This window comes from Rattus rattus, chromosome 13 (assembly GCF_011064425.1).
Source record: "Rattus rattus isolate New Zealand chromosome 13, Rrattus_CSIRO_v1, whole genome shotgun sequence".
NCBI lineage: Eukaryota > Metazoa > Chordata > Mammalia > Rodentia > Muridae > Rattus > Rattus rattus.
In genome coordinates this window covers 69596592-69617836 of record NC_046166.1, presented here as the reverse complement: position 1 = coordinate 69617836, position 21245 = coordinate 69596592, and the positions used below count along the sequence as shown (strand labels likewise).

Below are 21245 nucleotides of genomic sequence, written 5' to 3'. Positions count from 1 at the left end.
CGGTCGGGACGGTGCAGTACCGTGCTGTCTGCAGAGGACACCCGACTGATCTCCTGCCGTCAGTGAAAAACGGAAATAATTCTTTTTTTCATTTGTGTGTGTGTGTGTGTGTGTGTGTGTGTGTGTGTGTGTGTGTGTGTGTGTGTGTGGTGGGGTGGGATGGAGAAAGAGAAGGCATAGAAGGGAAAGGAGGACAGAGACAGAGAGACTGATACGTCTGACTGACTGCCAGCATGTATGAAGGTCATAGGGCGACTTTAAGAAGTCAGTTCTCTTCTTCCACCATGGATTCTGGAGTCTGAACTTTTATGCTCTGAGCCATCTTGCTGGTCCTTAACAGCTCTTGATGAAGAGAAGTTTTGCTGTGCAAAGCCTCCACTTTGTCTCCCTGCAGTTTAAACCCCTCTCAGCTCTGCAGTGAAGGAAGACAGATCCCTGTTCATTCTCATCTTCTTCCTCCCTCTCCTTTGTCCTACACTTGTTTGCTCTGAGGTTTCCAGGCCACTTGGCTGTGTTTTTCTACATTTTCCTTTGTGCTTAAGGCATCTTCTGAAACAGAAGGGTTTCATCTCACAAGGAGGAGGAGGAGGGAGGTGAGTGAGCACACTCTCGAAGCAGGAGGACAAAAGCCCGGTGGGTTTGCGATGGCAGGATAGAGGAAACTCACTCACATGCACGCAAACACACATACACACGCAGTCTCAGGATCACCTGAAAGTGGCAGATGTGGCGCCTTTCCCGTAGGCTTGTTGTGACCCTTAGAGAAGATTCCTTGCTCACTGTGTTACAGTGAGACACAAAGGTGGGTTGAGATGATTTCTCTTGGACATTACACATGGACAACATGGTTGTGATTACAGCAGGGGCAGAGAAAGCAGATCTGAGTCTGTGTACAGATTTGCAGGGGAAGGCTCTGGAGGAGGAGGAGAAGAGGAGGAAGAAGGGTAGGAGAAGGAGAAGGAGGAAGGGGAGGGGAAGGAGGAGGAGAGGGAGAAGGACAAGGGAAAAGAGGAAGAAGCAGCAGAAGCAGCAGCGGCAGGGGCAGGAGGAGGAGGAGGAGGAGAAGAAGAAGAAGAAGAAGAGGAGGAGGAGGAGGAGGAGGAAGAGGAAGAGGAAGAGGAAGAAAGAAGGAGGAGGAGGAGGAAGAGAAGGGGAAGGAGGAGGAGGAAGAGGAAGAGGAAGAAGAAGAAGAAAGAAGGAGGAGGAAGAGAAGGAGGAGGAGGAGGAAGAAGAAGAAGAGGAGGTGGAGGAGGAGGAAGAGGAAGAGGAAGAGGAAGAAGAAGAAAGAAAGGAGGAGAAGAGGAGGAGGAAGAGGAGGAGGAAGAGGAGGAGAGAGGAAGAGGAGGAGGAGGAAGAGGAAGAGGAAGAGGAAGAGGAAGAAGAAGAAGAAGAAGAAGAAGAAGAAGAAGAAGAAGAAGAAGAAGAAGAAGCAACAGCAGAAGAAGCAGCGGCAGTAGAAGCAGCAGCAGTAGAAGCAGAGGCAGCAGAGGCAGCAGAAGCAGCCACTGCCACCACTGCCATCCTGGACGATGGCACAGTTATTATACACCTGTTTTTTCCTGATGGTCTGTGTAGCTCTGTGCCTGCTCAGGCTTTAGGACATGTATCTCTTCTGGGAGGAATTATAACCCAGAAAGCTATGTCATCTAGGAAACTCTGGGAGAGGGCAGCTAAGCCCCGGGCTCTCTTTCTCGGAAGGTCTCTACAATTGAGTCTGTGCCTTCCAGACTGCGGCCTGTGATCCGTCCCAGGAGAGTCCTGTGTTGGGTAAATGGTCCAGCAGGGCTTCTGCCCATACGGCTAGAACACAGGGCCCCGTGTGTACAGCGTGCAGCTATGTCCAGGGTGACCTACAGCCATCACTCACTGGCACACTCATGGTAGCCATGTGCCTCATGCTGGAGATGTGACCAGAGGTTGTGGTAACTCTTTCAGAGAAACACCAGAAACACTCAGCAGTGACAGCTTTCCTTCTAGGATTTGTACCACAGTTACCTATGCCTAACTCACTATAGAAGGGACTGTTTGCCCCTCCTCTCTCTCTTATCCTCTGACTCTCTGCCCCTCCTCTCCCTGCTCCTTCTGCTTCTTTTGCTCTCCCCCTCCTGCTCTCCCTCCATGTGTTCCTGGCTGGTCTCTCCTCTTCTTTCTCTCCCTCCTCCTCTCTCCCCATCTCTTTGCCTTTCTCTGTCTCTATTCCCTCCTCAACTCCCCTTCTCGTGCCCTAAGTAAACTCTCTTCCATACTGTATCTGTACTATGGCTGGTACCTCAGGGGAAAGGGATGCCTCAGCATGGGCCCACGGAAGTGCCTCCTTCTACCTCACCATACCTCGATCTACAAAACATACCCTTGGCCCTCTTTTCTTTTTTTATAAAATACATTTGTCTTTTGTGCAGTTGTCCTGTTGGTAAGACCCAGCTTTATTGTGGTCAGATAGAATAGAAGAAGTTACTGCAATCTCCCTATATTTTTAAAGGCTTGCTTTGTGTCCTAAAATGTGGCCTGTTTTGGAGGACTAAGTTTTATAAGCTACTGAAAAGAATGTGTTTTCCAGTGCTTGAGTGGAATATTCTGTGGATATCCATTTGATTTCTGATGTCATTTACCTTCAGCGTTTCTCGGTTTAGTTTTTATCCAGATAACCTGTTTACTGGTAAGAGTGGGATATTGGAGTCACCCAGGCTCCTGTGTTAAATTTAATCTGTGGGTTTGCATTTAGTGGTGTTTGCTTCATGGATCCAGGAGCACCTATGTTTGGTGTGTAGATATTTAAGATATTCCCTCAATGCATGGTAGCCTTAGTGAGCATGAAGTAACATTCTTTATCTTCTGACAAATGTGTATTTGAAGTCTGTTTTGTCAGGTATCAGAATGGCTATGCCTCCTAGTCCTGTGTGGTCAGAATACCTCGTCTACTCTTTTATTCTAACGTGGTCCCATGTGTTCAAATAGGCGAGCCCATAGCGGACATTTCTCACTTGAATCACCACATTCAACTCCCTGCTTTCTGTTGTTGGCTCAAGGTTGTGTCACGATGGAAAAAAAATGCGTTTAGTTCAACTTAATAGTCCCCATAGTTCTTACCGGTCAACATGGTTTAAAAGTCCAAAGACCAGCGTCTCTTCCGAGACTCAAAGCAAGCCTTTAACTGTGACCCCCCCTTTGAAAGCAAATACATAAGCGAACCAAATTATATCCAACATACAATGGCACATAATATACATTTCCAGTTCAGAAGGGAGGAATGGGGGCGGTGAGGAAATACTGGATCAAAGCAAGACTGAGCCCCAGCAGACAATTAAATCCTGGTGCCCTATGTCCAATGGCTGACAGTCTAGTTCACAGAGTTTAAATGACTCTGCCATGCTGGCTCCACCATCCACACTCTGCTACCGATCGGCACGCACCTCTTTTTCCAGCTGGCTCTAGTCCCTGTGTTCAGTTCTCCTTGACAGCTATCTTATCTCTGACATCTATGACATCTTGGGGTCTCCACCGGAAACCAGGCTTCACTTTTCGAGCCTTATGCATTGGCTTCCTGGTGGGCTCCTGTCCTCTCTGAGCCTTCTCCCTGGGACTCCCCTGCCACAGGTAGCTTGGTCTTGGGGGTCTCTCTGAAATCAAGGCAGAAGAATCTAAGCCCTTCATGCCCTCCTGGCATTTCTGTGCTTCCAAAATCCATAGTAAAGCCAGTGTCATATGGACAGTGGTGTCAAGTTCAGCAGCCAGGCTGCAACGACCTTTCTGCCGTTGACCACACTAGCAGCAATTTTTTATGCTGAAGCATTTGATTCCCAGGAGCAAACAGCTCTTTAGCTTCCCAATCATAAGTTAGAAGCTTGTCTGGGCGGGGCCTTCCCTGAGAGCACCCTATCCATTGTTCCAGTGTGGAGTAGGATGCTCTTAAAGGCATCACTCTCTTGAGCAAGGACAGCTTCTCTTTCAGCATAGGTCTTGTCTGTGGCATTGAGTCTCGCAATGCTCTTTTCCTGCAAACCATGTGTGTATCTTGTATTTCTTTTTGTCCCATTGAGCTGCATGACAGTTATCAGTAATAACTATGCCAAAGATTCAATGTTGTCTTGAAATTTCCTCTACCAAATAAGTTGGTCAATTACTTTTTTTAACTTGACTATAGACCAGACCTTGCCTTGGGGAAGATCTCAGGACACACAGAAGATGTCAAATCTTTGGGAAAAACTCACTAGTGGCCTCTAGCCTAGCAGCTATTAGAGTCCATGCTTCCCTTGAGCTGGGCCTCTCCCGTCCAAAATTCTCTCAGCCCTACTGTCTTCCAGGCACCTACTAGAGTGGCCGCTAAGCTCGGCTCACAGTATTCACGTGTGTTACTAGATCAGAGTTCCACATTCCTACAAAAAGGAACAGTACGATCGATCCTGTTCTCCAGTCTAATCTGTTTGTCTGTTTCTTTTTATTGGACATTGAGACAATTAGTAGTAATTAGGGTTATTATCGACAAGTTGTATTAATCCCTGTTGTGTTGAAGACTTTGTGGTGTTTTCTGAGACATCTTTTGGTTAACTGCGTTGGTATTGTTTATCCCTCCCACACTGGCCTCTGTGATCATGTCTAGCCCTTTGCTAATTCTGAAGCCTTTCTTCAGAAGCTCTCTGTAGTGCCCACGAAATAGCGGTAGATTCCTTTATTCTGTTTTTTGTTTTTGCTTTTTGTTTTAATCCTGGGAGCTTTCTTATTGTGTCTTCTGTTATAAAAGATAGTCTTGCTGAGTATAACATCCCTGATTGTAGTTGTGGCCTTTCTATGTGACTTAGCCTTTCTCTCTTGCAGCTTAAGCTTTCTGTATTTTAGTGCATTTGACGATAACACATCACAGGACATCTCGTTGCTAATCCATCTTTCCAGTGTTCTGGAGGTCTCTTGTACCTGTGTGGGCACCACTTTCTCAAGAGTTGGGACATTTTCTTTTGTGATTTTATTGAAAATATTTTCTATGTCTTTGGCTTGGACCTTTTCTCTTCTTTTTATGCCCATAGTTCTTCAGTTTCTCCATTTGTTCTTGTTGTTTTTTTTTTCATGGTATTCCAAAGCTCCCCAATGTCCTATTGGTGCGTTTTTAAAATAATTATCATTTTATTGACTGACTCATCCAACTCCCACCTTGTTTTCATGTCCTGATATGATTTTCTTCCTAATGCATTCTGTTAGTGAGAATTTCCAGTGGTCTTTTTAGCTAACAAATTGAAAATTTTTTTCAATATTTTTTCATTATCTTCATAGCAATTCAATATATCAAAAATATTATTATACTTTATCATATTAATTTATAATATAATATTTGCAATAGAATATATAAGTATATTCTATTATCATATGTTATATTACATGTATTAACACATTATGTTATATATTTTTATATATAACAACATATATCAACATACAACATTAATTTTGTGTTAATATATTATTTAATATATTCAAACTATATTCAGTATTTTCAATATTTTTCTTCAGTGTTTCTGTTTATTTTCATATTGCGAATTGTCTTCTTCATTTCGTTTAGCTCTTTGTGTTTCCTTAGGATTTAATAAGTTTATTTCTGCCTCTCTCAGCTCATACATGTGTTTGCTCATGTCTTCTGTAAATTCTCTGAACAGATTTATAATGGTTCTATTGAGTTCGGCATCTTGAATTTCATCTTGTCATTGGATGGCTATTACTATGGGATCAGTGCTTTGGGGGTATTATTTTACCTTGTTGTCATTGAGGACTGTTACTATGGGGTTGGCACTTTGGGGGGCCATCGTTTTAATTTTTCGTTTTGCTTTTGCTTTTCCAATGAGGCCTGGACATCTGGGGTTTTAGTTCAGTCTTCTTTTTTTTCCCCTTGAGGAGAGGTTTAATGAGAGAAGAAGAGTAGAAGAAGAGAAAGGAGGCTGGCCATGGGCACATTGGGGTGAGGGGGCATAGGGAGAGAAGAGACAGGGAAGAGGGGAAGAGCAGGGAAGAGAAGAGAACAAAGAGACAGCAAGAGCTAGGTCAGTCTTTTGCTATGTGTTTTCAGCCCATGAGAACAGCAGCTAGAGGTGACTGTCAGACTGGCTGGACTGGGGAAGAATGGCAGGTACAGAGGTGGTCTGGGATGAGGGGTTTGCTTTACCAGGTCTGCTTAGCTGGGTCACTGTAGGATAAAGGGTGCTCCTGATGCTGGGGAAGTGATAGAGGCCTTCAGAGTAGAGGGGTTGCTTTCCTGGTCTTTGGTCCCTGGGCCAAGCTGAGTGGGGTCTCCAGGGCTGGAAGGGGTTGCAGGCGCTCAGTGTTAGAGGGGCTGTCTTCCCTGGCCCAACGCAGTTTGCTGGAGCTGGCTTCCAGGGTTTCTCTGAAGTTTTGATCAGTCTGTTGGCCTTTACTTAGAACATTTATTTTCATGTCAGTTTTGGTTGCTGAAGAACTGTCACTAGTGACTTCCGGAGGTGTGCTTGTAACCCCCAATCCCTCTGTTCCTCTCTGCCATCTGTGTACCTCTTCCAGTCTGTGTCCCTGTGTGTCTCCATCTCTCTGTCTGTTCCTTTCCCCCTCTATCTCTCACAGTCTGTCGTAGCTACTTCAGGTAGCCCTAATATCTTAGGCACTCTTGGCTTGACCTGTCTAGATCAGGGTGGTTGATGGGACTAGGGGAGGTGGAGGAGATGAAATATCTCCTTTTTATCATAAGAATTGGTTTCCCGTGGAAGTCAACGTGACTGAAATGAATGGAAACGGGCTGAAACTTGTGACCGTATCTCCTCAGTAAGAGACAAGCTGCTTGAGTGAATGGTTCCTCATCTCTTCCAAGGAGGGGGAGATCCCACAGCTCTCTGGGCGCTCTAGGGTAGTTGTCTGTATGTCTTTGTCTTCCTTGAGTGTGATTCATCCGGAAGCACTGCTGGTGTCCATCTGGCTTGCTTCAGAGCTCACAGCCAACACAGTCAGTGTGGATTTACTTGTTCTTGGAGGGATCAGTGTACCCAAAGTGTGGAGCTGTAGCCCCAACTACTCTCACACCTTTTTACTGCTCTGTTCAGGATCCATAGGACTCACAGTGTTGGATATACCTTACTTTCTCTGTGAACTTTGTGGATTTCCCATCAGGAACCCACATCTGACCACCTCCACTTTCATTTCCATAGTGCATCCCTGTCTGCTAATCCCTCCAATTTTACTAATTATTTCCCTTGTAAACTTGATTTTATTCAAATTCACATTTTACTGAAATGCTATTTATTATCTCTTTAGTCATTAATTAAGATCTTTGGCAAAATATAGTATAGCCAATCTGGTTACCCGTCTGTGCTAATGGCAGCAAACCCTTCTGAAACAATCGCAAAGAAGAAGAGGTAGATAGATGTCCAATCCCTTATACCTGGATTTCACACAAGGCTCCTTGACACCTCTTGTTTTTGAACTACGTTCTATAAACGAAAACTTCATTGCACTCCAAATTGTTTTTCTATAATCATTACTTATGGCACATGGCATCCTGTAATTTTTCCTAACCTTTGTTTGCTGAGTCACAGTGGTGTTTCCAATAGGATATTCAACCACAAAGGGGCATAATTGAGTTTTCTTGTCCAATTTGCTTATCAATAGCTTTTAAAGTTGTGGACAGAAAAGGAAGAAAAATGGTTCCTACCAACTTGTGAATCAATATCCTCATGTCGCCGTGGGAATTTTCTTACTGTGCTAACAGGTCCATGAGCTCAACTCCCAATGGTTCCTATATGTGGGGATGTAGCTTCATTAGAGACACAGGTTTCAATGTAACTGGTGAGGTGATCTTTGTCCTTCTTCACAGTTGGGGGTATTAGCGAGTCCTGTCTATTTGACCTGTCAAAGCAGGCACATGTGAAGCCTCATCTTGCCTCCTCAGGGATGTCCTCAGTACTCTTGGGTTGTCCACAGTCAGTTATACCATGGTCTCCATGCTGCCTGGCACTTTGGAGGAAGCTGGCTGCACCATCTGGGCATACATAGTTTGTACTTGGTATAAACTTTTGACATGGGACAGACAAGGTATCTTTTTGTCCCCAAGACAATTTCAATTTCTGATAATGTGAATTCCACAATTATACTTTTTGGAAGGCATCAAAAAAAAAATCGTGAGACTCCTGGCCAGTCTTCCCCCACCTTGGGGATGTGATTGGCATCCAGTCGAGGACCACCTTTGGGAAGAAGAGGGAACCACCCAGCAGCATCACTGAGTGACTGAATCAGATGCCCTGGGCTGTAGACGTGGGCCGTTATGGAGCCAGTTAATCAACTTAACATTCTGGAAGGGATTGAGTTACTTTTTCTATCCATTACACTTGATCCCGAGGACCTGCAAGGGCCACAGGGAGCGATTTCTCCAGATGTCTGCCAGTGTCATTGACAGTCAAGGTTCCCCAAAGGACTGTGGTGAATAAGATGCACATCTGTCTCCGTATCCGCTGAGAGAACAAAGGTGAGAGGGAAACTCATCATGAGGCTCTTGGGAGCACAGATGCTGGAGTCTAAAATCTGCATGAGGTTTTTCAGGAGACCGGGACGTTGATGCTGGAACTTGATGCTCCTGCTGACTTCCCCCATGACCTTGGGGGCCATGCCTAGCTATGGCATAATGCAAAATACATTCAGTCCAACTTCTAAAATTCCCAGCCTATCACAGCCTCATTAATGTTTAAAATCCCAAAGTTCAAAGTCTCTCCTGAGATTCATGGAATCTCTTAACTGTAATCCCCTTTAAAAATCAATATCAAACAAGCAGATCACATCTTCCAACATATCATGGCACAGGATATACATTACCATTCCAAAAACATCATAGGAAAAAAAACGTTGGACTAAAGCAACACTGAAAACCAGCTGGGCGAACTCCAAACTCCATGTCTCCGTGTCAGATGTCAAAGCGCTCTTCAGATCTCCAACTCCTTTCATCCTTGTTGACTGCTGTTGTCAGATCTGGCATTCAGCAGCAACAAACTTCTTTCTCCTGGGCTGTTTCCAACTACTCCCTGTTAGCAGCTTTCCTCAGCAGGTATCCCATGACTCTGACATCTCTAACATCTCGGGGTCTCCAAGGCAACTTCAACTTTACACCTTCTTATTCCAATGTCTGGGATCCACACGTGATCTTCTGGGCTCTCCAAAGGGCTTGCTTGGGTCACTCATCCAGCTCTGCCCTCTGTAGCACTCTAAGCTCGGGTTGATCCACTCCACTGCTGCTGCTGTTCTTGGTGGTCATCCCATGGTGCTGGCATCTCCAGTTTGCTGGAGTCTTCCACTGCAACTAGGCTTCACCAATAGACTCTCAGGCTCTCTTAATGATGCCAAGCCTCAACTCCTTTGCATGATCCCTTTAGTCCTGGGCCATCACAACTGCAATGGAGGCTGAACCTTCGCCAATGACCTTCCTACTAGGATGGCCCATTAAGTCCCAGTTAAAGCATTCCATGGCTTCCTAAATCCAAAGTCCCCAAACCTATGTTCCTCCAAACTAAAGCATGGTCAGACCTATAACAGTAATATTCCAATGTCTCTAAGTCCATATTCCTCCAAAGAAAAACATGGTGAGGCCTATCACAACAATTCCCCAGTCCCTGGCACCAACTTCTGTCTTAGGGTTTCATTGTTGTGAAAAGACACCATGACCAAGGCAACTCTTTTAAGGGACAACATTTAATTGGAGCTGATTACAGCTTCAGGAATGCAGTCCATTATCATCAAGGTTGGAAGCATGGCAGCTTCTAGGCAGACATGGTGCTGGAGGAGCCAAGAGCTCTACATCTTGATCTGAAGGCAGCCAGAAGACTGTCATCCTCAAGCAGCTAGGAGGAAGCTATCTCACAGACCACTCCACAGTGACACACTTACTCCAAACAAGGCCACATCTACTCCAGCAAGGCCACACCTTCTAATAGTGCCACTCTCTGGACCAAGCCTATTGAAACCACCACATAAATACTTATATAGTAAAATTGCTATTTAAATGAGAGTGATTCAGTTCAATGATGCTTTTGAATACATGCTTATACATTTGCAAACTCATTGAAGACTTTCTTCTCTTATTCTCAAAACATGGGAGCATCACAAGAAATGATGTTCTAAGGTGACGCCTGGAAAACCAATTTGCATCACTAAAGAAATAACTTCCTGTCGTCCACTGCTACAGAGAATATCCAGACTGAATTAGACAGGGCAAAATCTATGGGAATTTTACCAGGCCTTAAGAGAAAATGTGGTACATCTACACAATGGAATACTACTCTGCTATCAAAAACAATGACTTTATGAAATTCATAGGCAAATGGATGGAACTGGAAAATATCATACTGAGTGAGGTAATCCAATCACAGAAAAACACACATGGTATGCACTCTTTGATAAGTGGCTATTAGCCCAAATGCTCGAATTACCCTAGATGCACAGAACACATGAAACTCAAGAAGGATGACCAAAATGCGAATGCTTTACTCCTTCTTTAAAAGAGGAACAAGAATACCCTTGGGAGGGGATAGGGAGGCAAAGTTTAGAACAGAGACTGAAGGAACACCCATTCAGAGCCTGCCCCACAAGTGGCCCATACATATAGCCACCAAACTAGATAAGATGGATGAAGCAAAGAAGTGCAGGCTGACAGGAACCGGATGTAGATCTCTCCTGAGAGACACAGCCAGAATATGACAAATACATAGGCAAACGCCGGCAGCAAACCACTGAACTGAGAATGGGACCCCCATTGAAGGAATCAGAGAAAGGACTGGAAGAGCTTGAAGGGGCTTGAGACTCCATATGAACAACAATGCCAACCAACCAGAGCTTCCAGGGACTAAGCCACTACCTAAAGACTATACATGGACTGACCCTGGGCTCTGACCTCATAGGTAGCAATGAGTAGCCTAGTAAGGTCACCAGTGGAAGGGGAAGCCCTTGGCCCTGCCAAGACTGAACCCCCAGTGAACGTGATTGTTGGGAGGAGGGTGGTAATGGGGGGAGGATGGGGAGGGGAACACCCATAGAGAAGGGGAGGGGAGGGGTTAGGGGGATGTTGGCCTGGAAACCAGGAAAGGGAATAACAATTGAAATGTAAATAAGAAATACCCAAGTTAATAAAGATGGAAGGAAAAAATAGGAGGAGATGAGAATATATATGTTTCATAAATTAATATAAAACCATATAGACCATTAAAAAAATAAAGGTAATGAAGCAGAATTTTACAAAAAAAAAAAAGATAATCTGTAGGGAATTTTTTTTGGTAAGAAATTTGAAAGTACCAGTGAGATGGTTGGTTTTCTTGATGAGCATCACTTAAGGTAGAGAACATTAATTGGCCACAGACAGAGATATGGTTTCTTATTTGTTTGCTTATAAAACCACCACTTCATGTTCTACACATTCTACATACAACTCCATGAACTGATTGTTTTATGCTATTTAAACTTTTCTCAAGTAATAAACAATCACTGTATTTTAGTTATTTCAAAACTGGGTTCGTGTAGCAGAAAAGGATCTTTTCACTTAAGATTATAGAGGATTTTTTAAAACTATGAGCCAATTCAGTCTACCTGGATGTAAAATATGAGCAAGTCGGCTTTGTTTTGTAAATGAAGTATTACCTCAGTGGTAAGATCTTGGTTCTAATAATGCAAGAAGTGAGCATAGTAGCAGGGGAATATCACAATTATATCAACAGATAATGGAAGACCTTGATACAGTGTAACAGCCACTTCTGATAAACATTCCAAGTGAATGTAATTATATAAATGGATGTAGCATCTGACAGATTATAGAAAGTGTCTCTCTCATAGACGGGAGTCTAGCAGGGAGCTCAGCAGTGCTGCAGAGAGCCTGGGAAATCCAGGACTGCTCTTGCAACCCTTTATGGTCCCGGGGCATGTGTCATTTTGGGAAAGTATATGTGATTAGGTATGATTAATCAAGTAGAAGATGGAGGTCTATATAAAATCTATTTGATAAATAGGGAGATTGATAAATTGCACATGATAAGATAATGAAAAAGCAGGTCCCATGTCAGGAACCAGTGACTCACAGAACGCCTTGCCCTGAGGAGAACCTTGGATCACTTGAAAGGGGTATAAACTATGGTCAGTCCTTTGTATAGAGAGGTGTTTAAGTGGCAAAATTACTGTGAATGCGTGTTTCTTCTGAGGAGTGTTTGTCTGTCTGCATGTGAAATGCATGTGTCTTAGGTAGGGTTTACTGCTGTGAACAGACACCATGACCAAGGCAAGTCTTATCAGGACAACATTTAATTGGGGCTGGCTTACAGGTTCAGAGGTTCAGTCCATAATCATCAAGGCAGAAACATGGTGCATCCAGGCAGGCCTGGTGCAGGAGGAGCTGAGAGTTCCACATCTTCATCTGTAACAGGCTGCTAGTGGAAGACTCACTTCCAGTCAGCTAGGGCGAGGGTCTTAAAGCCCACACCAACAATGACACACCTACTCCAACAAGGCCACTCCTTCTAATAGTGCCACTCCCTGGGCAAAGCATATGCAGACCAGTGCAGCGTGTGTGCACAAGTAGTGACTGACTCACAGCAGCTTACTTCCCTGTTTGGAGAGGCAGTGAAAGTGGTTAAGAGGGCACATGAATAAGGGATAATAAACCTGACTCATAAGAATAACCTTGCCAGACTTTTTTCATTAATTAACTTACTTATTTACTTTGTATCCCAATGGCAGTTCTGCCCTGCTCCTCCTGGTCTTCCCTCATATATGCCTCCTCTCCTTGGCTGACAAGACAGAGGTCTCCCTAGGTATCATCCCAACCTGGCATATCAAGTCACTGCAGTACTAGGCCTGTATCCACTCTCACTGAGGCCAGACAACATGGTCCAGTTAAGGGCATGGGATCCATAGATAGGCAACATATTCAGGGACAGCCCACACTCCTGTTGTTGGAGTTCCACATGAAGACCAGGCTGCACATGTGTGTAGTGACTGAGGTCCAGCCCATGCTCACTCTTCAGTTGGTTGTTCAGTCTCTGGGAGCCCCCAGAATTCCAGGTTAGTTAACTCAGGTGGCCTTCCTGTGGAGTCCCTGTCCTCTTTGGACTCACCAGTCTTTTCCCCAACTCTTCCATAAGACTCCTTGAGCTCTATCTAATGTGTGTCTGCAGTTCTCTGCATCTGTTCCCGTTTGCTGCTGGGTGGAGCCTCTCAGAGGACAGCCATGTTACAATCACGTCTGCAAGCACAGCAGAGTATCATTAATGGTGTCACGGATTGGTTCTTGCTCATGGGATAGCTCTCAACAATCATCGGTTGGCCATTCCCTCTGACTCCGCTCTACCTTTGTCTCTGCACATCTTGTAGGCAGGACACATTTTGAGCAGAAGGTTTTGTGGGTGGGTTGGTGTCCTTACCCCTCCACTGGGAGTCCTGCTTGGCTACTGGAAGTGGCCACTTCAGGCACCAAATCTTCTACTGCTAGAAGTCTCAGCTAGAGTTACCCCATAGACTTCCTGGAGCCTCCTGCCTCCAGGTCTCTGTCATATCTTAGAGATACCTACCCTGTCTTCCTTCACTCTCCTGGCCCTCTCTCTACTGCTTTCCCTACATCTGATTCTCCTTCCCTTGCCCTGCAATTCTTTTCCTCCATCCACCTCAGAGGTCTCTTTTGTTCCCCCTTCTGAGTGAGAATCAAGCATCCTCTCTTGGGTCCTCCTTGTTGTTTGGCTTCTCTGGGTCTGTAGATTGTAGCATGGTTACCCTGTACTTTATGGCTAATATTCACTTATAAGTGAGTACATACAATGCATATTCTTTTTTTTTATTCTTTTTTTCGGAGCTGGGGACCGAACCCAGGGCCTTGCGCTTGCTAGGCAAGTGCTCTACCACTGAGCTAAATCCCCAACCCCCTACAATGCATATTCTTTTGGGACATCCTCACTCAGGATGATATTTTCTAGTTCCATTCATTTGTCTGCAAATTTCATGATGTCCTTGTTTTCAATAGCTGAGTAGTATTCCATTGAGTATACGAGCCACTTTAAAAAAAATCCATTCTTTAGTTGAGAGACATCTGAACTATTTCCAGTTTCTGGCTATTATGAATAAAGCTGCAGTTTACATAGCTGAGCAAGTGTCCTTGTGGTATGGAGGACATCTTTTGGGTATATGCCTGGGAGTGATATAACTGGGTCTTAAGGTTATTCCTAATTTTCCGAGAAACTGCCAAATTGATTTCCAGAGTGGTTGTACAAGTATGTACTCCCACCAGCAGTGGGGAAGTATTCCCTTTGCCACAAAGTGCCTCCATAAAGAAATTGGAGAGTTCTCATACTAGCAGTTTAAAAGCACATCTGAAAGCTCTAGAAAAAAAAGGAGCAGACACACCGAAGCAGAGTAGATGGGAAGAAATAATCTAACTCAGGGCTATAATCAATCAATCAGAAACAAAGAGAACAACGCAGAGCCAGCAAAACCAAGAGCTGGTTCATTGAGAAAAAATCAACAAAATAGGCAAAACCTTAGCCAAACTAACTAAAAGGCAGTATCCAAATTAACAAAATCAGAAATGAAAGGGGAGACATAACAATGGATGCTGAGGGAATTCAAAGAGTTACCTCAAAAGCCTGTACTCCACAAAATTGGAAAATCTAAACAAAATGGATGTTTTCTGGACAGATACCACCTACCAATGTTAAATCAAGATCAGGTAAACTATCCAAAAAGTCCTACAACCTCTAAGGAAATACAAGCAGTCATTAAAAGTCTCTGAACCAAAACTAACCCCACTGCCAAATGGTTAGAGCACAGAATTCTACCAGACTTTCAAAGAAGAGCTAATACCAATACTCCTCAAACTATTCTACAAAATAGAAACAGAAGGAACATTGCCAAACTTATTTTATGAGGCTACCTTCATCTTGATATCTAAACCACACAAAGACTCAACAAAGAGAATTTTAGACCAGTTTCCCTTATGAACATTGATGTAAAATAGTCAATAAAACACTCACAAACAATCCAAGAACACATCAAGGACATCATCTGCCATGATCAAGTAGGCTTCATCCCAGGAACACAGCGGTGGTTTAATTTATGAAAATCCATCGACGTAATCCACTATGTAAACCAACGGAAAGAAAAAAAAAACACACTGCTCATCTCATTCGATGCGTTTTGTAAAGGCCTTCGACAAAATCCAATACTCCTTCATATTTAAAGTCTTGGTGAGATCAGGGATTCGAGGTGCATACCTATAAAGGCAGTGTACGACAAGCCAATAGCTAACATCAAATTAAATATAGAGGAACTTAAAGCAACCCCACTCAAATCAGGGATAAGACAAGGTTTTCCGCTCTCTCCCTGTCTCTTCAAGTACTTGAAGTCCTAGCAAGATTGTTTAGTTACAAAGAGTTTTAAAGGATATCTACATTGTGGGTTCAGTGCTAGAGGAAACATGAATGCTACAGGCAGCTAATAAATCTGTGGATGAATGTTTTTATATGGATGGCACTTTCAAATTAGGAAAATATCGATTATTCAGTAAATTTTCTGGGGTAATTGTCTATTGGAGAGAAATAGAATTAATTTCTAATTCATAAATTAAAAATGTATGTATATTATACAGTCATTCGAGAAAAAAATTTCTTATGAATTGTGGCCAGTTTATTACCAGCTGTCAATACATTTAATTTACATACATGTGTATTCTGAACACGACTGTTCTAAAAGTGTTATTTTATTAGAAATGCTACTTAAATGCATAGATCAAGTGAGTTAGTAACGACTTAAAATGAAAAGTTTTCCTTTTAAAATTCTTCTCCCATACATTAGATTCTGGCTACCGTTACTTCACTTCTCTGACTTCCCCTCTACCCCAGATCCATTCTTCCTCTGTGTCCTTTCAGAAAAGAGCGGGTCCCCCAAACACAGCAACAAGAGATAATAAGACTGGGCATAAACCCTCAGATCTAGGCTGGAGGGGGGCACCGCAGTAGAAGGAGAAGGGTCCCTCCCATCAGTCAATAGAGCCAGAAACAGCTTTCCTCCCCTACGGTTAGGAGTTTCACAAGATCACCAAGCTACACAGCCACAACATGTGTGCAGAGGACCTAGCCCAGATCCATACGGGTGCTGTGATTGTCGCTTCAGCTTCTGTGAGCCCCTTTGAGCCCTGCTTGGTTGATTCTGTGGGTCATATTCTCACGGTATCCTCCACCCTCTGGCTCCTATGATCCTTCTTCATCCCCATCTATGGGATTCCCCAAGCTCAGCCTAATGCTTAGCTGTGGGTCTTTGCACTCGCTCCTGTGAGTTGGTTAAGCCTCTCTGATGATGGTTGGTCTGGGTTCAGGTCTCCAAGTACAACAGTGTGTACTTGTTCAAAATTCATATCCTTAGCTTATTAGCACTGTGCAACTAAAAGTGTTTACCTGGCATTTAGTAGCTCATTGGTGTATTTGTCCAAGGTTTAGGTGACAAAATAGTTTTCAGAAGACGTTATACGCTGTGCAGTATTCATAAATACTATTCAGGGCAGTACTGTGTCACGACCATGACTTTTAAGGGTCAGGTAAAGTACATGTAGGAGAACATTTCAGGATAGCGCCGTCATGTTTCCTACTGTGATGTTGTGGAGCTAAGGTTCCTATGCCACGTAGTTCTTATTTGGTGCAAATGGTGATTTTATGTGTTAATGTGCAAGGGATGAAAAAAAATGAAGGAGTCTTAAAATCTATCAAATACATGGTTTAGCACTTGTTTTAAAATCAGGGCAAACTTCAGCGTCGTCTGGGGTTGTCACCCCATTTAAATGTTTAATATTTGATGCCACGTCTGTCTCGCAGCGTGCCCGGCCTGGGGGCTAATTCACAAATCTGGTTTAATCACAGAGTTGCAGAAGGAGTTACAAATCTTGATTTAGAGAGCAGTTTTTCTTTTTCTCTCTGGTTTAATATTTTGAAGTTGTTAAACCCATTCATCATTTCAAACCTTGCTTTAGAATCGAGATATTTTTCACAACCGTGCATGCCGTGCGCCCTTAGAGAGGCAGCTCCCTACTGCTGTTCTTGATCTAACGAGTACCGAGCTGCTTATCTTTAATGTATACTCCATGTTTTTTATTTTCCCCCTGGATGGAGGTTGTTTACCCTTTTTTATCATTTTCCCCCTTTCTATCCATTCCTCATCCTAGGCTTCCCCACCATCTGAGGCCCGGCCATAGTACTACGCGATCTCACAGCAGCCTGCGAACCCCAGCCTGCACCTTGCCAGCCAAAATGGGGACGGCTCAGGTACTGTGTGATCTCTCTATTTCTCCTTTCCTTTCTGTGTCTGTCCATTCTCCAGCCTTCCCTCACTGCTGTCACAGGGCCTCTGTCTCAGGAAGGACGTAAAGAGTGATGGGTTAAAATTCAGCTGCTAAAGGACCCTCGGAAACTGGAGGGGAGCTGGGGAGCCAAGGTGGTCCGTAATGACCGCCTAGCATGCCCCAACCTCTCCATGTGCGTCACGACGCTGTTCTGCCAGTCACAGAGAGGTACATTAATACAGGTCCCAGGCCCCCAGCACATATGTAGCAGAGGGCTGCCTTGTCTGGCTTTAGTGGGAGAGGATTGCCTAATCCTGTAGAGATTGTGGGGGACATGGGGGAGCACCCTCTCAGACTCAAAGACAAGTTGGGGGATGGGGAAGAACTCTGCAAGAGGGGGATGGGGAAGGGGGGCAACATTTGGGATGTAAATAAAAAAATTAATTTAAAAAAAAGAAAGAAAAAAGACTTGCAATACTTAGCAAAATTCGTCAGCTGGTTTAGCCAGAAAGGGAACTCACTGGAATTCATTAAAGAGAGACTGGACTTCTACAAATCTCAGATAAAGGAGCTGAGCACAGAACTTAGTCCTGGACTGATTACACGGGGGTGGGGACATGGGGCATGGGGGGAGCCATGTGGGGGACAGGACCTTCAGCCCATGCCTGCCTCTATCTGCCAGAAAGTCTGGAAAACTTTTCTGTTGTTCACATTTATTTCTTTGCCGTACCCTGGGAAGGGGCTAAAGGCTGTATGGGGGAGCCCTCAGCGGGGTAGAGATGAATACAGAAAGAATAAATGAAACCTATGGAAGTTTGGGGGGGTCTGGGAAATCACCGAGGGGGGTATATCTCCCTACCCCCTTCTTTCTTCCTCAGACTTTCAAGTGAAGTCCTTAGACTTCAAGTAGGCCTCCCAAGTGGTACAAATTCTACTCTGAATCCTACTAAAGGATTGGGGGGCAGGCTCATCTTCCTTTTCCTGGTCTGCTGCTCTGGCTCGGGAACCCCAGGACTTAGAGCAGGGGAATGCATAACCAGTAACCCCATTGGGAAACAGGGCACACATTAGCTTATCTGTCATGGAGGGACAGAGGTGTGGCAGGGCACGCAGATGCTGCGGGGAGCTGTGGCCGAGGTCTCTTGTGGCTGTTGTATTGCTGGTCTGTTGTTTTTGTTTTTCTTTCAAAGGCAGGTGGTTAGCTCGGATGGGAAAACCACTTTGTTGTTGTTCATGTTTATTTTTTGTGACCCTGGTATCCTGTACGACCTACAGCTAGAGCTCAGCTCTGTGCCAGCTGGACTCACTGGAGGACAGAATCTCCCAGCGTTCTTCCTCCTTAGATATCTAGGCATCCAGGCAGCAGTGTCAGGGTGGGCCTTGGGAATGGGAAGTTGAAGAGTTTGTCTACCTCTTGGTTCCTAGGTCCCTTCTTACTGCCGAAGGAGAAAAAGTCCATTCTGTAGGCTTCTACGAACACTTTTTACTGTTCCATAGGAATCTGACTTGGGAAGGGACACACCCCGCCCCACCCCACTCCACCCAGGGCCACTGGATGGCCTGGCAGGACCCTCCACTGCTGTAGCATTTTGGGATGGCCCACTGTGAGATTCTCAACCTATTGCTGGTCTGCTTCCTGGTGTCATTTAGGATCGAGATGTCCTGTTAGAGCCAGCAGGAGATGACAAAAATGTCCCTGAGGAGCAGTTTACACACATGGGTCAGGTTTTGGTTTTGTGGGGCTTTCCTGACAGCAAGCTATCCCTGATCCCTTGAGATTCCAGCCTCTAGCTGGGAAGACCAGCGTGGGCAGATGTCAGCAGGCCTCCGAGAAGCATTGTTGTCAGTGAGGAGTTGCCTATAATGTTCCCTGGGTCTGCTCTTTCTGCCTGTGGCATCCGGGATGACACTGCCTGGTTAGTTTTGTGTGCTGGTGACTGGGTCTTCTGTCCCGTTCCTTCATTATTCTGAGGATTAGTAACATTCATTTTCCCAGTGAACCAGTTCTGGCTCCCCTGATGTTTTGGTTGATTTCGTATCCTCTGTCCGACTGATGTCGGCTCTGGTCTTTATTTGCCCCTTTCCTCTGCACCCTTTTATTTTAATTCATTCTCCATTAAAGAGAAAATCTAAAGGTTAAAACGCCAGCAGTCGATTTCAGGCCTGATTTCTTTCCCGAAGACGCCCCAAGTTCTGTGGACTCATCTCTGATTTTCTACTTTGTTGGGTGCTAGATATTTTTGTATTTCCATAAATACTTCTGAGGGGTGGTGAAGATGCTAGGAAACAGGATCATCCCTTTGCGTTCTGTGGGCTAGGATCTGCTGGAGGCCTTCTCATTCCCCACCATGCTGCTGGTCCTCACCCCCTCAGCCTCCACCTGGGCTCTGGGATGTGGGTTTCACTTAGCCCCTGTGACTCCATCTGCTTTCTGGTCTCAGGGTGACTCTGCTGATTTTGACCCTGCTGGGTGGTATATTCTTATTTCTCCAGCCAAGTTCAGGACCGACCGACCCTTATTTTAAAGCCTCGCGCATGAGCGCAGAGTGGAGGAAGGCGAGGAGGCACGGATCTGTGTTCCGCCGTCCCGTGTCTAACCAGCCTTTCTCATTAATTTTCTTTCTTAGGGAAAACACAGTCTTTTTTGTTCTTTCTCATTAGAGGGGATATGTTTCAGAGCTGGTGACAGGATTGCGCCAGATCTCCCATCGGGAGGCGGTTAATTGTTTCTCGTTGTAGTGATTCTTAAACAGAAGTAGCGTTTCCTCCAGGCAACATGGGTACGCGTCTGCAGACATTTGTGCTTGGCACTCTGGAGCGAGCACACTGCCTCTAGTGTCTTACAGGAAGACGTCAGGGATGCCAAGGGACAGCCTGTGGTACACAGGAGGACACCAGAGCAGAGAGTTACCAGGACCCAAAGTGGCACAGGCATATTGCTTTATACCCTAGGAGCTGACCTCTGATTTTCAGGTGCCCCCTGGGTCTAAATAGGGAAAATGAGGACATAATGTAATCTTGCAGAGCACCGTTCAGTACCTGGGTGTCCCTTGGAAATGGCAGTGTGTCAGGTCTGCACACAGGACAGTGATGCCCTCGCTGTCACAGCCCAACAGTTCCAACTCTTCACTGAAGCAAGTTAGGTAGCAATGCCCACCAGAAGGCTAAACGTCCAAGTCAACTGCGGAAGTGTGCCATTCACATCGGTTATAATCAAAATGTATATATGAGCAGTGACGGTCTTTGAATCATTCACTGGGGCTGACTAGTGTGTTTGTGAGCTCATGTTGTAGACCCCAGCCAGTGACAACACCGTCACATCCTCACGGGCGTTAGGATAGTGAGTAAGCTCTGCCGTGCTCATACCAGTGGGGTTTGTCACTCTTTAGAGTGAATCTCAGCATTGGCTGCAGGTGCAGTCCCAACTAACCCCAGGTAGGGAAACAATTTGTTTTGTAAATGACATTGTTCGGTCTCCAAGGGAATGGTGAGCAGAGTTGTGCAGATCAGGGTGCCTAGGGAAAGCTACTGAGCAGGATGCATTTAGTATCCCTCACGTGTGAATGTACTGGTTCAGGTTCCAGGAAAGCCATGCCCGTTGTGAGAAGAACCGCTTTGTTTTTAAAGTTAGAGTTTGGAGCACAGGCTCTGATTCTTAAAAATTTGTTTAACTTTGGCAAACTGGGTCGTTTTCATTTTTGATCCTGTCTCTGATTTGGCAGCACCGGTTAAACAGGAGAAACTGCCAATGCTTTCTCTGTGCATCGCCCATCATTGGAAACCTAGCAGGCTCAGCTGTAGCTAGAACACTGGCGGGGGCTCTGGCAGCTCAGCGCAGTGTAGGGGATAAAGACATGGCCTGTACTGGGTCAGCGTGTGGAAATCCAGGTTCTGAGGTAGGCCCTTTGTTGCTTGCCTTTTGATGATGGCGAAGTCTGCACCATCATGTTCTCATGTCCTC

At 44.9% G+C, this 21245-nt stretch overlaps 1 long non-coding RNA gene across 1 annotated transcript in view; it reads left to right on the top strand.

Annotated features, from left to right (window-relative positions):
- LOC116914583 overlaps positions 1–21245 on the top strand; it is a 413344-nt gene that overhangs the window by 62717 nt on the left and 329382 nt on the right. The window contains exon 2 of the long non-coding RNA XR_004389755.1: positions 17168–17267. This is a non-coding gene — a long non-coding RNA (uncharacterized LOC116914583). The remainder of the gene's footprint in view (positions 1–17167; positions 17268–21245) is intronic.